The sequence below is a fragment of the Muntiacus reevesi genome, chromosome 18 (assembly GCF_963930625.1).
Source record: "Muntiacus reevesi chromosome 18, mMunRee1.1, whole genome shotgun sequence".
In the NCBI taxonomy this organism is placed as follows: Eukaryota; Metazoa; Chordata; class Mammalia; order Artiodactyla; family Cervidae; genus Muntiacus; species Muntiacus reevesi.
Genome location: NC_089266.1, coordinates 30,299,749 through 30,312,893, shown reverse-complemented (window position 1 = coordinate 30,312,893; position 13,145 = coordinate 30,299,749).

The following is a 13,145-nucleotide window of genomic DNA, read 5'->3' as shown; positions in this document are numbered from 1 at the left end:
GCTGGGTTCCTCTGTCCATGGATTTCTCCAGGCAAAATTACCGGGGTGAGTTGCCATGTCCTTCTTCGGGGGATCTTCCTGACCCAGGGACTGAACCCGGGACTCCTGCATTGCAGGCAGATTCTTTACCATCTGAGCAACCAGGGAAGGCTCATTTCTTGCTGCCTTTAAAAATAAGGTCCAAAAATTCCTACCAGGCTTGCTGGCCCTGTCCCACTTGAGCTGCCGCTCCCTGGAAACGACACGACCTCTCCCGTTGCCCGTGGCATCATTCACCCCCACAGGAAATGAGTTTCTTCCCCATGTTCAGTTGGCTGACTTCTATTCCTCCACCAGATCTCAGCTTCAAGGTCACTTCTTCCAGGGGTGGTGGCATTTTAGTCACTAAGTCGTGTCCGACTCTTGAGACCCCGTCGACGACAACTCACCAGGCTCCTTTGCCCATGGGATTCTCCAGGTAAGAATACTGCAGTGGGTTGCCATTTCCTCCTCCAGGAGATCTTCCCGACTCAGGGATTGAACCCACATCTCTTGCGTCTCCTGCTTGGCAGGCAGATTCTTTACCACTGAGCTGCCTGGGAAGCCCTGAGGAAATTGGAGGGTACGCTTAAGATAGTAAGAGTACCGGGGGCTGTGGACTCAGTTTAAAAACACAGAGAGGTTATGTTAGTGACCCACGTTCACACAGCATAAACAGAGCGGAGCGGTGATTCTTCACCCAGGCCTGTCACTCGTTCATTGAGGACACCACCTAATCAGCGTTCCAAGGCTTATTCAAGTTGGGACAAGGGGCTAGTAAGTGGATGGGCTTTGTAAGTTGTCAAGCAGGGGCAATCCCTGGAGGTGGGGGTGGGGCACCCATCTGCAGGACAAAGAAAGCCATGTATCTGAATGCCTGCGTTTGGGAAGGAATGTGAGCCTGGGATCAGATCCCACCCAGGTTCAGTGTCTGGCCCAAGGTTATTTTCGATTCAAGGCCTCTGTGTCCTGGTTTCTATCAACACTGAAATAAACACTGCTTTGCAATCTGCACCTTTTATTAATGGTGTGACTCACTTAATGAGGACTTTGCTGACTCATATTGAGCTCCCTTTGAGAGCAGAGGCCCATCAGGGAATCGCAGTCAGCTGCCAGCCTGGGCCCACTCTGCATCTGCAACTGGCAAGGCTGGGCGCCCCTCGAGTTCCTCGACCCTCCAGAAGAGTGGGAAAAGTGTGTGAAAGTCGCTCAGTCATGTCCAACTCTTTGCCACCCTATGGACTGTCCACAGAATTCTCCAGGCCAGAACACTGGAGTGGGTAACCATTTCTTTCTCCAGGGGATCTTCCCAACCCAGGGACCAAACCCAGGTCTCCTGCATTGCAAGTGGATTCTTTACCAGCTGAGCCACAAGGGATATCCACACAAGAGCCCAGCACATCCCCAAACAGACACGAGTTTTAAAAGCTACTTTAATGGCCTTCTCTGAACATTGTTCTTTATGTCTCTTTTTACTTCAGTTTAGTTTCGGGCAGTCAGTCATGGATGGATTCTTCTTAAAACCTAATCATAAAATATTCTCCAAATGGGCAAAGACACTAATCGAAACTGTGAAAGGAGAGGTTGGAGTAAGGAAAGAATTAAACGTGGGGGATTTTTTCATTGCAATGTTTGTCTAATTTTGCATCCCAAGCTGACTCATAAAGGGAGAAAACATCCTGCCTTGATGACAACACACGATTTAGTGTCATCTAATGCAGAAAGGTGGCAGGCTGTGTGACATGGATGGCTTCGTGTCCCCAGAGTTTGGAACAGAATCTGTAGCTCAGTCTGCATACAAATCACACGCTGCACATTTTAAATCCCTTCCCCATCCATCCCCTAGTTCCTAGGTCTAGTTCTTGCCCTGTCCACAGTGAGTTCTTGGAAAGCAAGTGAGGACAAACCCAGGATAGTTGTGGAATCCTTTCAGAATAGCCCAGATTTCTTGCTTTACATGGAAAATGACCCCCACCCCCCCACCGCCCGCCGTGAGGTTCGCTGCCTGTCTTCCCCGGGGTGAGGAAGGTTTAGAGTGGAATATGTCTGGAGGGCTGGCTTCCTCTCCCTTCCCCCACTGTGATCCCGACTGTTTTAAGGAAACCTAAAAACAGAGGAGACATCTTTCTAAGCACCACCATCCCGGGAGGCTGCTGCTTATTGTGAGAATCTCAGCCAGAGATGATGAGAGGGTCAGGGGCAAGGACAGCCTGGTGGCCTTGTAGTTCATCTTCCTCGGCCAGCAGTTTGGTCCTCCTGAGACGCGTGGAGGGGAACACTTTGTCGCCCTCTTATCACTTCTGTTGTTTCTGGGCTGGAGGAGGCTAGAAGTGGAGGCAGGCTGAGAGGCTGCTTCCTTTAGACCACGGGTCCCTGACCTCTGGAAACTAATACCTGATGATCACAGGTGGGGCTGTTGTAATTATAATAGAAATAAAGCGCACAATAAATGAAATGTGCTTGAATCATCCTGAAACCATCCCCACTCCCTGTCCATGGAAAAACTGCTTTCCACACAACCAATCCCTTGTGGCTTTAGGGATTCTCCTTGGCTGCTCTAAGTGGGTGAAATGGCAGGGCTTCTGTGCAGTTCATCTGGTCCTCTCCACCTACCCCCGCCCCCCCCCCAATGAGTGATGGGATCTGGGAAGAAGTCCTGTGGGATTTGCAGTTGGCCTGGAACGTGGGCAGGAAGCTGGAGGCAGCAGAGGCAATGGAGACAGGATAGGGTGCTTCCTTGCTGTGTCGGGCAGTGGCCATCACTCACGGACTCACATCACTCACGGTGCCCAGATGCAGAGAAGAGCTGCCGAGAAGTCACCTTGCCATGTTGCAGTGTCTAAAGCATCACCAACCCCCACCTGGCTATTCAGAAGAGCTATTCTGGCTATTCTGAACTGATATCAAGCACCCAGGTTAAGATCAGAGAGGAAGATGCTACGACGAAAGTCAAGGGGGCAATTATGAGACCTGAGCGTTATTCAAACAGGATGAAAATGAGATACAGGAATTGTTGTACTGCAAGGTAAAGGAAGAATTAGGGGAAATGCTAGGAGACAGTCGGAATGTTGGTGTACATTGGCCACTTCCTACTTTTCTCAGCAACATCCCACAAAAGAGGAATGAACTTCATTCCAAGGTAGCCAGGCTGCAAGCCAGATGGAAGGCATCACAGCTTCTCTAGGAGAAACATTTTCTCCCTGTGGTCTTCACCTAAGTTGGCTGAGAGTTTGGCAACATGCAACCTTGTAGGGCTAGGGGAGCAAAAAGCACAATTTCTCCTGAACTTTAAACCAAAATCCTTTTAAGCAGTGCCTCAAAGCCCTGGACTTAGCAAGTGTTAAATCTCTAGCCTCAAATCCCTTTTGAAATATCTTCCACTAATGTTCGTTACCAATAACATGTCCCAGGCTGGTGGGATGGTCAAGTTATCCCAAATTATCACTGAAGTTTGGTGCTTAAAATTTTGAGATCATCATTATGAATTTGTCAATTAACCAGTCAATCCTAAAGGAAATCAATCCTGAATATTCATAAGAAGGACAGATGTTGAAGCTGAAACTCCAATACTTTGGCCACCTGATGCGAAGAGCTGATTCATTAGAAAAGACCCTGATGCTGGGAAAGATTGAAGGCTAAAAGAGAAGGGGGTGGCAGAGGATAAGAAGGTTAGATAGCATCACCAACTCATGGACGTGAATCTGAGCAAATTCCAGGAGATAGTGAAGGACAGGACAGCCTGGTGTGCTGCAGTTCATAGGGTTGCAAAGAGTCGGACATGACTTAGCAACTGAACAAGAAGAATATGCTAAAAGAGGTATTTAAGTCAATATGATAGAATTCACCAGGTGATGACTTATCCCTGACAGAGTTGTTATCCTGCGTCAAACTGAAGTTGAAATGAATTATAAGTGAAAATATTTAAAAGCAACTTAAAAATCAGAAAATATCTTTATATAATTTATAAAAAAGATAGCCTTTATATATATTTAGTTAACAGTAAAAACAAAAGCATACATGAAAAGATACACATTCAAAGTGATCATTAAAATATACATACATAAGTCTCAAAACACCTTATACAAATGAGATAAATCTGAGTAAAAAAATCATAATGTTCATGCAGGAAAAAAGATTAAATTCATAATATATTAAAAGTTCTGAAAATCAGTAACATAACCAACCATCAAAAATAAAAAGAGGAAAAAAAGCTTGGAAAGATAGTTTACCAAAGAAGAAATAGTCATGATGGATAAATATACTTTAAAGTATGATATCATTCAAAATATAAGAGCAATTTTGATTGATAATCATTAAAAAGAAATACACTTCCCAAAGTCCACAAGGATATGAGTAACATGTTTCAATATAACATTTCTAGGGCCATAAATTGGTCCAACTTTTGAAAGGTATTTTGGCAGTGTGGCTCGGACCTTTAAAAATGTTTACATATTTTTATCCAGAACTTTGCTTCTAATAATTTATATTTTTGAAATAATTGGACTAAGAATTTAGGTATAAGGATATCCATGCAGTACTTTAATATAGAAAAGATGGAAACAACTCAAAACTTTGAAATGAATAATGTGTACAATTAAAAGCTATAGCATCATTGGAAAATGCTTTAAAATATTGAGAAAAATATATGTGTGTGTGTGACCATATACTTTGTATATATTAACTTACCACAAATCATCATTCTTGGCTTGACCATATTTCTCTAAGAGGGAAAAGAATTATATTTTTCCCACTAAAGTATAGCGATTGTTTCTGTGTGTACAGTGAAATTATGGACAATAGGCTTTTCTGTATATTTTTATTTTTCTGTGCTTCTAATTTTTGTAACAGGAATATATGTTGCTGTATTAAATTAATAAGGACTTTAAATGTTCTTGAAGATTGTATCTGCTTTTCAAATCAAGGTAAAGGTTTTTACATATTCCAAAATGAATTAATGATCATAGTCACCTAAACCTGTCCCTTCCTTCATATTTCCTATCTTGGCACCAACAGGCCAAAAAGTTGGGAATCGCTCTAAACAACACTCTTACCCTTGCAGCTGCAAATCTCCTGCAGCACACATTCAGTCTGATTTACTTTCTCCCAAATCTGACACCCTTCTCTCCATCCCTTATTGCAAAATGAACAGATTTGGGGTTAGAAATAACTCTTATGTGATGTGTTTTCTTGCTACAACTTCTTAGAAGAAGCCCTCTGATTTACTGACTGAAGTTGCCACTGCAACTTCATCTGGCCTTTTACATCTGGCCTCTCGCTCTGATTACATCATTGTAGTCTGTGAAATCACAGAGTCATGGAATTTTAAAGCTAAAAGGAACATGAAAATTATTTTGCCTGTTCTTAAATTTTCACCGAAAGAAGAAACTGAAGGTCAGAGCTATAAAGTGACTGCCCAGAGTTGCAGAGCTGTGTCACGGGAAGGTGGCGACCGGAGCCTGGTCCTGAGCCCTTGCGCCTCTCCACACTTCTCATCACCTCCAACCTCAACACGTCCATTCAAAATGGTTCTGCTTAGTTGACGCCAAGCCTCCTCTTCTGCAGCCCTGATGCTGAAGGGGTTTGCAGAATGAAAACACTGGCAGGGGGTAAGGGGTTTGGGGTGCAAACACTGGCTTTTAGCTGAACTTGTAACCGGGCTGCGGCTGAGTCATAAAACAATTTGGTCTTGGCTGCCCCCTCCTTCTAATTCAAATTCACAAAGTTAAAGTAATAAAGTATAACAGAAGCTTCCTTTGATTTAAGGCTGCCAGGGGAGAGCCTTGAGTTAGATCCGAGTTGTTTATTTAAACCAATGAATGGAACTTTAGCAGAACAGCTAATAAACAACCCTTCGCAAGGTCAGGCCAGGCTCCCTGGGACCCGAGGTGTTGGGTCTGAAATCCAGCCAAAGAGACCAAGGCTCACATTGGCCTCACAGAGATCTCTAGTGGTCTAGGGTCCCCCCGGGGCCTCGGGTTTGGAATACCTTCTGAGAAGCCGTGCCACGGGGCAGCGGCAGTAAAGGGAGCTTTATTTCACCCACCCGAGAAGGAGGGACGGCCAAGGGACGCTGGCCCCGAGGAAGCCAGCACCTCCCCCCTGCCCCCCAACCCCCGCCACGGAACCGAGGCACCAAGCTGCTTTGCTGAAACCGCAGATCTGTCCAAGGTTGCTGTATCCTCTGTGGAATCCAACTGAAAAATAATAAGACTTCAGATACAGCCCAGCCTCACTCACATTTGAATTTTTGAAATCTTTCCACTTAATTTATGTTCAGATATCAACATGCTTGCCTGGAGAATCCCAAGGACAAAGGAGCCTGGCCGGCTGTAGTCCATGGGGGCGCACACACACACATACACACAGTGGCAAATGGCCCTTAAAATGATTCCCAGCCCCATCAGAGAATTTTCTCCCCGAAGCCTCTTTTTCTGCTGCCCGTTCTGTGCAGATTCACCTTCTGTCTCCGCTCTTCCTCTCACCCTGTATTTCATGACTAGGTTCACAAGATGAGCCCTTCATGTTTTCTCCTTTGAACAACTCAGGGAAGAGTGAACTTTATTTCTTCTGCCTCCCCACCAGGGACTTGGGTGGACCCATGGCTTGCCTCTGCAATATGCTTTCTCATCTTGGGCTTCCCTGGTGGCTCAGATGATAAAGAATCTGCCTGCAAGGCAGGAGACCCACGTTCGATCCCTGGGTCAGGAAAATCCCCTGGAGAAGGAAATGGCAACTCACTCCAGTACCCTTGCCTGGAAAAATCCCATGGACAGAGGAGCCTGGTGGACTGCAGTCCATGGAATCACAAAGACCTGGACACGGCTAAATGACTTAACAGTTTCTCATCTTGTGCATCTCTGGGTACCATTTTCCTTTCCTTGCACGCTTGGCCCATAATAAATGTCCCACGGGAGGGTGTGAGGGCCCAGGGGTGGAGAGCAGTCTCCTCTCCGAGAACAAATGGAAGAACAGAGGCGGGCTCATCACGGTGTCGTGAGCTTACATCCTCACTCATAAAGCATCTGCGGATGTTATTTTGTCTTGTGTTTGGCAGCATGGGTGTACCTCAGAGCTTCATTACTGTTCTTACCTTTCAGAATGACGTGGGAAGCCCTGGCTGATGTAACAATGCTCACGACTCTCCCTTGCGGTCTTTTGACTGAAGCAGTTTTACTAATAGGCTGTTTACAGTCGTTTCCTGTTCACAGCTGGCCCCAGAGTGAAGTGAAAACAAAAAATGATACCCGGGGGTTTATCAATTTTTCTCCCTTATAAACAGTTAGTGCCTCTCAGCAGGAGAGGGTCACAATTTATAACTCCTTTCAGCAGGACTGGTCTGCCCAGATTGACTCACTACATGGAAAGAACTCAGATCCTCCCAGCAGAGCCCAGTGCCCGGTGCTGAGCTTGGCAACTGCACAGTCGGGTCTGTGGCATGGTTGGGACAACGGCTTCTGGAGCACCGGAGCCAGCCGTGCGGGGAGGAACGAGGATGCCGCCCAGGGTGGCTTTATGGGGAGTCCAAAGAGCACGGGGATTTTGTTCGCCCTGCATATATTTCCTTGTTTCCTTTTTCACTTTTCCAAGCAAAGACCTCTATCGAGCATGATATTTAGTACATAGGAGAAAGGGAATAGCTTACCAGCTGCACCTAAAATTGCAAGCTGGAGCAAAGAAATTGAAGGGACAGAAGCACAAACCAGAAAGGAAAAACCAAGATAGCACGTTAGATCTGATCCCTGATTAGAAGGGGAAGGTCATAGTCAAACCTCATCAGGGTGGCACATGGATGACGTACCCAGATAAGCCACGACCTCAGTTACAATGAGTAACTGAGATCATGTGCAAGGGAAGGAGTCTGTGCAAGGGAGTGTCTTAGACTTCACACTTGTGCAAGACCACACTTGTGACTTGCTTTAATGATGCATTTTTTAAAAATTTACTATTTCATTCATTCAAAATGAGCATCAGCTACAAGCTAGGTAAGCAATAAAACAATCACAGAGCTTTGGACAAACTCCAAAGGAGATAGTGAAGGACAGGGAGGCCTGGCATTCTGCAGTCTATGGTGTCGCAAAGAATTGGATACGACTGAGTGTCTGAACAACAATCCCAGCAATTCCAGTCAATCCCAGCAATCCCATTTCTGGGCATATACCTGGAGAAAAACGTAATTCCAAAAGACACATGCACCCCAACGTTCATTGCAGCACTATTTGCAGTATCTAGGACATGGAAGCAACCTAAACGTCTACCAACAGAGGAATGGATAAAGAAATTGTGGTAAATATATACAATGGAATATTACTCAGCCATGAAATGGAGCAAGCTTGTGCCATCTGAAGAGACGTGGATGGACCCAGAGACTGTCATGAGAGTGAAATAAGTCAGAAAGAGAAAAACAGACATCGTATATCAATGCATATATATGGAATCTAGAAAAAATGGTACAGGGGAACTTATTTGCAAAGCAGGAATAGAGACACAGACGTAGAGAACAAACTGTGTGGACATCAAGAGGGGGTGGGATGAATTGGGAGAATGGGATTAACATATATCCTCTTCTTCTAATCATTGTATCTCCACCTGCCAGTTGTGGGTCTTTGTCAAGATATTTAGTTCCCATAAGCTTCAGAGCCCTAAGCTGCAAAATGGGAGGGTTGAGAAAATAAAATGAGATCCCATCCAAAGAGCCTCTGGTCCACAGAAGGAAGTCAGCAAATGGACGTTTATCTCCTCCCTCCTTTTCTTTCTTAGCTCTGCCCTTGGAGCTCTTGGATTTGGTGCTTCCCTTTTCCAAACAGACCCTCAGTCCTACTTCCTCTCTCATCCCCCCTCCCGCACAAATGTGCTCTTCCGCTCCACCCGGATAAATGCTCACTTCTTGCCTCCACCACTCCATCACTCACGCTGCCCAACTCTCACTGCCCACTTGTGACCTCGTGGTTATTTACGACCCGCATTTACAAGGAGACCTCTTGTTCCCTGGTGGGAGAAGCAGTAAAGTGGCTGAACTTGAGGACAGAGGTGCAGTGCTTGGGAAATAAAGAGATGTTGCAGGTCAAAGCCAGGGCAGACAGGGGCACTGTCTGGGGCTGGAGCCGATACAGAAGCAAAAAACCAGAGCCAGGCGAGCTGTGAGGTGAGCGGAGGCAGACCCAACCTGACAGAGATAAGGGCTTTTGAAACAAAAGCAGAAACCTGCCACAGACAGGAAACCTCTCATTCCCTCCTCTGTCACTGCTGTGACTGCATCCAGTGATTACCTCCCCGGATTCGCTGACCTGCCGCCGGCAGCTGCAGTCGCGTCAACAGCCTGGACGGCAGATTTTATGCAGTCGTGCAGTCTGGCTTCTAATAGAGATATCAGACCTCACTTGGGTGCCTTCTCAACATTTAAATACCTCTACATTAAGGAGAAAGTTTAAATCCATTCATTTCTGAAAGTCTTTCCAGTTCCAGGAGCTTTTGTGTTCAATGGAAAGACCTTGATTTCACTTTGTTTTGAACTTACTTATGAAGTAGACAATAAATGCAAAATAAGATGAAATGAAAGCAACACAATGCAAATGAAATGAAAACAAGCAGCATAAAGGAGTGTATGCCAAAAGCCTCCACATGCCTTCTTCAGAGGCCATCATTATAACAAGTTGTGTGGGTGCGTGTCTATAACATTTTCCATAAACATTCCATTATGTATAACTGCTTGTTAGTAGCAATAGTTGTACAGTTTTTCTCACTACTCACTTATCTTCCAGGGACTTTGTCAATGTAACATGTACTCATGAGGAAGGAAAAATAATTCAAACAGAACAGAAGACTTCATAGTAAAAGGCAGTGGTCTTCCACCCCCTCACAGAGACAAATACAGTATTTCATGCTGGCTTCACCAGAACAACAGTCCATAGGAGAGGAAGCAACCCCTAGAGTCACTCAACAACCTAAGCACTATCTGTACTAGTAACAAGAACTTAGGGTTCTTTCCAGGGTAAGAGAAGAGTAAGTCCTGAGGAAGCAAGGGGTGTCTGATGTCAGTCATATTTTCTGGGTCTTTTGTGAGCATGTGGCTGCCCTGGTTTGCAGCACAGGTTAATGGAAATATGAGCATCTCTTCTTGTATGGGGATTCTCTGAACTTTTTGAACCAGGGATTCTTAGGAGAGAATGTAGTCTTCCAAAGTCTGTCATCGATTTATCAAAATTTAAAAGAACTGAGGATCACATTGAGCCTATGATACTATGAGAGAGATTAACTCCTAGCCTAGCAAGTCTTTTCTGTAAAGGACCAGATACTAAGTATTTTAGGCTTTTGGGACTATATTGCAATTAATCACCTCTTCCTGTGGTTGCACAAAGGCAGTAGTAAGCAATACATAAGTGAATGAGGATGGCTGTGTTCCAATAAAACTTTATTTACAAAAACAGGCAGTGGGACAATTTTGCCAAATGGTTGTATCTTGCCAAAGCTATGGTTTTTCCAGTATGGATGTGAGTTAGACTATAAAGAAAGCTGGGCACTGAAGAATTGATTCTTTTGAACTGTGGTGTTAGAGAAGACTCTTGAGAGTCCTTTGGACAACAAGAAGATCCAACCAGTCTGTCCTAAAGGAAATCAGTCCTGAATATTCATCGGAAGGACTGATGCTGAAGCTGAAACTCCAATACTTTGGCCACCTGCTGTGAAGAGCTGACTCACTAGAAAAGACCCTGATGCTGGGAAAGATTGAAGGTGGAAGGAGAAGGGAACAAGAGAGGATGAGATGGTTGGATGGCATCACCAACTCAATGGACATGAGTCTGGCATCACCAACTCAATGGACATGAGTCTGAGTAAACTCTGGGAGTTGGTGATGGACAGGGAGGCCTGGTGTGCTGCAGTCCATGGGGTTGCAAAGAGTCGGACATGACTAAGCGACTGAACTGAACTGAACTGAACTGTAGCTTGCCAACCCTTGGACTAAGATTTCTAGTTGAAACCACATCCAAATTGCAAAGAGCCAACAAAATTTGAACAGGAAGAGGAAATACAGATTAACAAGTAGCAGCATGATCCATAAACAATAGCCATTCAAGGACTATTGGGGGAAAGGAATGCAGACTAAAGCAAGGTGGTGAGAAGATGCCTAGACTTTGAAGAAGCATTGTTGGCAGTGTGGTGTCAGTCCTGGTGAAGGGTATCATGAGGGCTCAGCTTGAGATGCTGGGTTGAGAAAGGAAAGAAGAAGTAACCAGAGGAAGCTGATAAGGTTTATGGAAGTTTTCTTCACAATGGAAAAGACCTACACCTCTTTGCGAAAAAAAGGTTAGTTGAGAGGAATCATTAAGTCATTTGGGAAACAGGAATACTCGTTATCATGAAAAGCTGAAAAGGTCTGCCTGGACAAGAAGAAGCAGGACTTCTTATTTTAATAAAGGAATGAGAATTGAGCTGGTCCCAGTCTCTCAGTTAGAATCTATTTCTCTATTTTCTGTGTTTTCATGATCCATTGATCTGGGCCCCCTCCCTCTCACATCATCTCCACCCTTGCATCATCTCAGCTTACTGGAACACTGGCCTTTATTTCTTGAGAAAGAAGGATCCACCTCAGTTATTTTATCACTTTCATCTTTACTCCTAAGGTGCATGTGTGCTAAGTCGATTCACTTGTGTCCGACTCTTTGTGACCCCATGGAATGTAGCCTGCCAGGCTCCTCCTCCCCCTGTCCATGGGGTTCTCCAGGCAAGAATACTGGAGTAGGTTGCCATGTCCTCCTCCAGGGGATCTTCCCAACCCAGGGATTGAACCCTCATCTCCTGTGGCTCCTACATTGCAGGAGGATTCTTTACCGACTGAGCCAGACTCCTAAAGGAAGTTACCCAACATTCATTCTTTACCATCTGAGCCAGACTCCTAAAGGAAGGTACCCAACATTCATTTCTCTAAAAGGTGAGACCAGAGACAAGGAAGCATGGCTGTCCCAGAATATAAGTCAGGGCTACGGGGCTGCTTTATCACCCAGCCTCCGATTCAGATGGAATTAAAAACCTTCCCAGTTTAAAAGATCACCAGGCAAGATGCTGGTCCCCACGTGAGTGGATGAGCATGAAATATGGCTCAGGGCAGTTATCCTCTCTGAGCGCCTGTAGTCACAGGATAAATGGAGTTGACTGATTTCCCAGAATAAAGCTGGGTTTGCCTTCAAGATAAATGGCCAAGCTAGGTGAGGTTTGATGATGAATGAATTGGGATTAGCATCGCCCGTGTGATGGAGAAAGCGTGATGACTCTTAAAATCATTACTCTTGGTAAACATCTGCCACAATTAATCACTCCGCCCCCATGTTTGCTCTGAATACTTTGTTTGGATATCAATTTGAGGGCTGATTTTAGACTGCCTTCTATTATCCACAGTGTATAAAGCCTGTCTTTCCACAGGACTATGATTTCTTTGAGAGCAGGGACCATTTTCACTAATTTTCTACCACAGTGGAAATGCCAGAATTTCTGCATAACAGTAGTTTGGGGGATAGCAGTTTAAGGCAAGACAGCACAGTGAAGGGGTCTGAGGGCCGGGCCTCCTGCATTCCATTCACTTTCTTTTTTTTTTTTTTTTTTTCATTTATTTTTATTAGTTGGAGGCTAATCACTTCACAACATTGCAGTGGGTTTTGTCATACATTGACATGAATCAGCCATGCAGTTACATGTATTCCCCATCCCGATCCCCCCTCCCACCTCCCTCTCCACCCGATTAACTTTCGTCTAGATTTCACATTTCCTTAGGTAGCTTCAGCTGGAGGGTAATGTTGTTCTTCAGTCACTAAGTCGCATCTGACTCTTTGTGACCCCATGCACTGCGGCACGCCCGGCTCCTCTGTCCTCTACCGTCTCCCAGAGTTTGCTCAAACTTATGTCCATTGAGTCCATGATGCTTTCTAACCACCTTATCTTTTGCCACCCTCTTCTCCTTTTGTCTTCAATCTTTCCCAGCATCACAGTCTTTTCCAAATGAGTTGGTAGGTGATGGAGGAATAGCAAATCTCTAATAAGCCAGAGATCCTTGGCACCCAGAGTCCCCAGAGAGTCTTGTTCGGGGCCTTCCCTGGTGATCCAAAGGTTAAAACTCCGCTTTCCAATGCAGGCTGTTT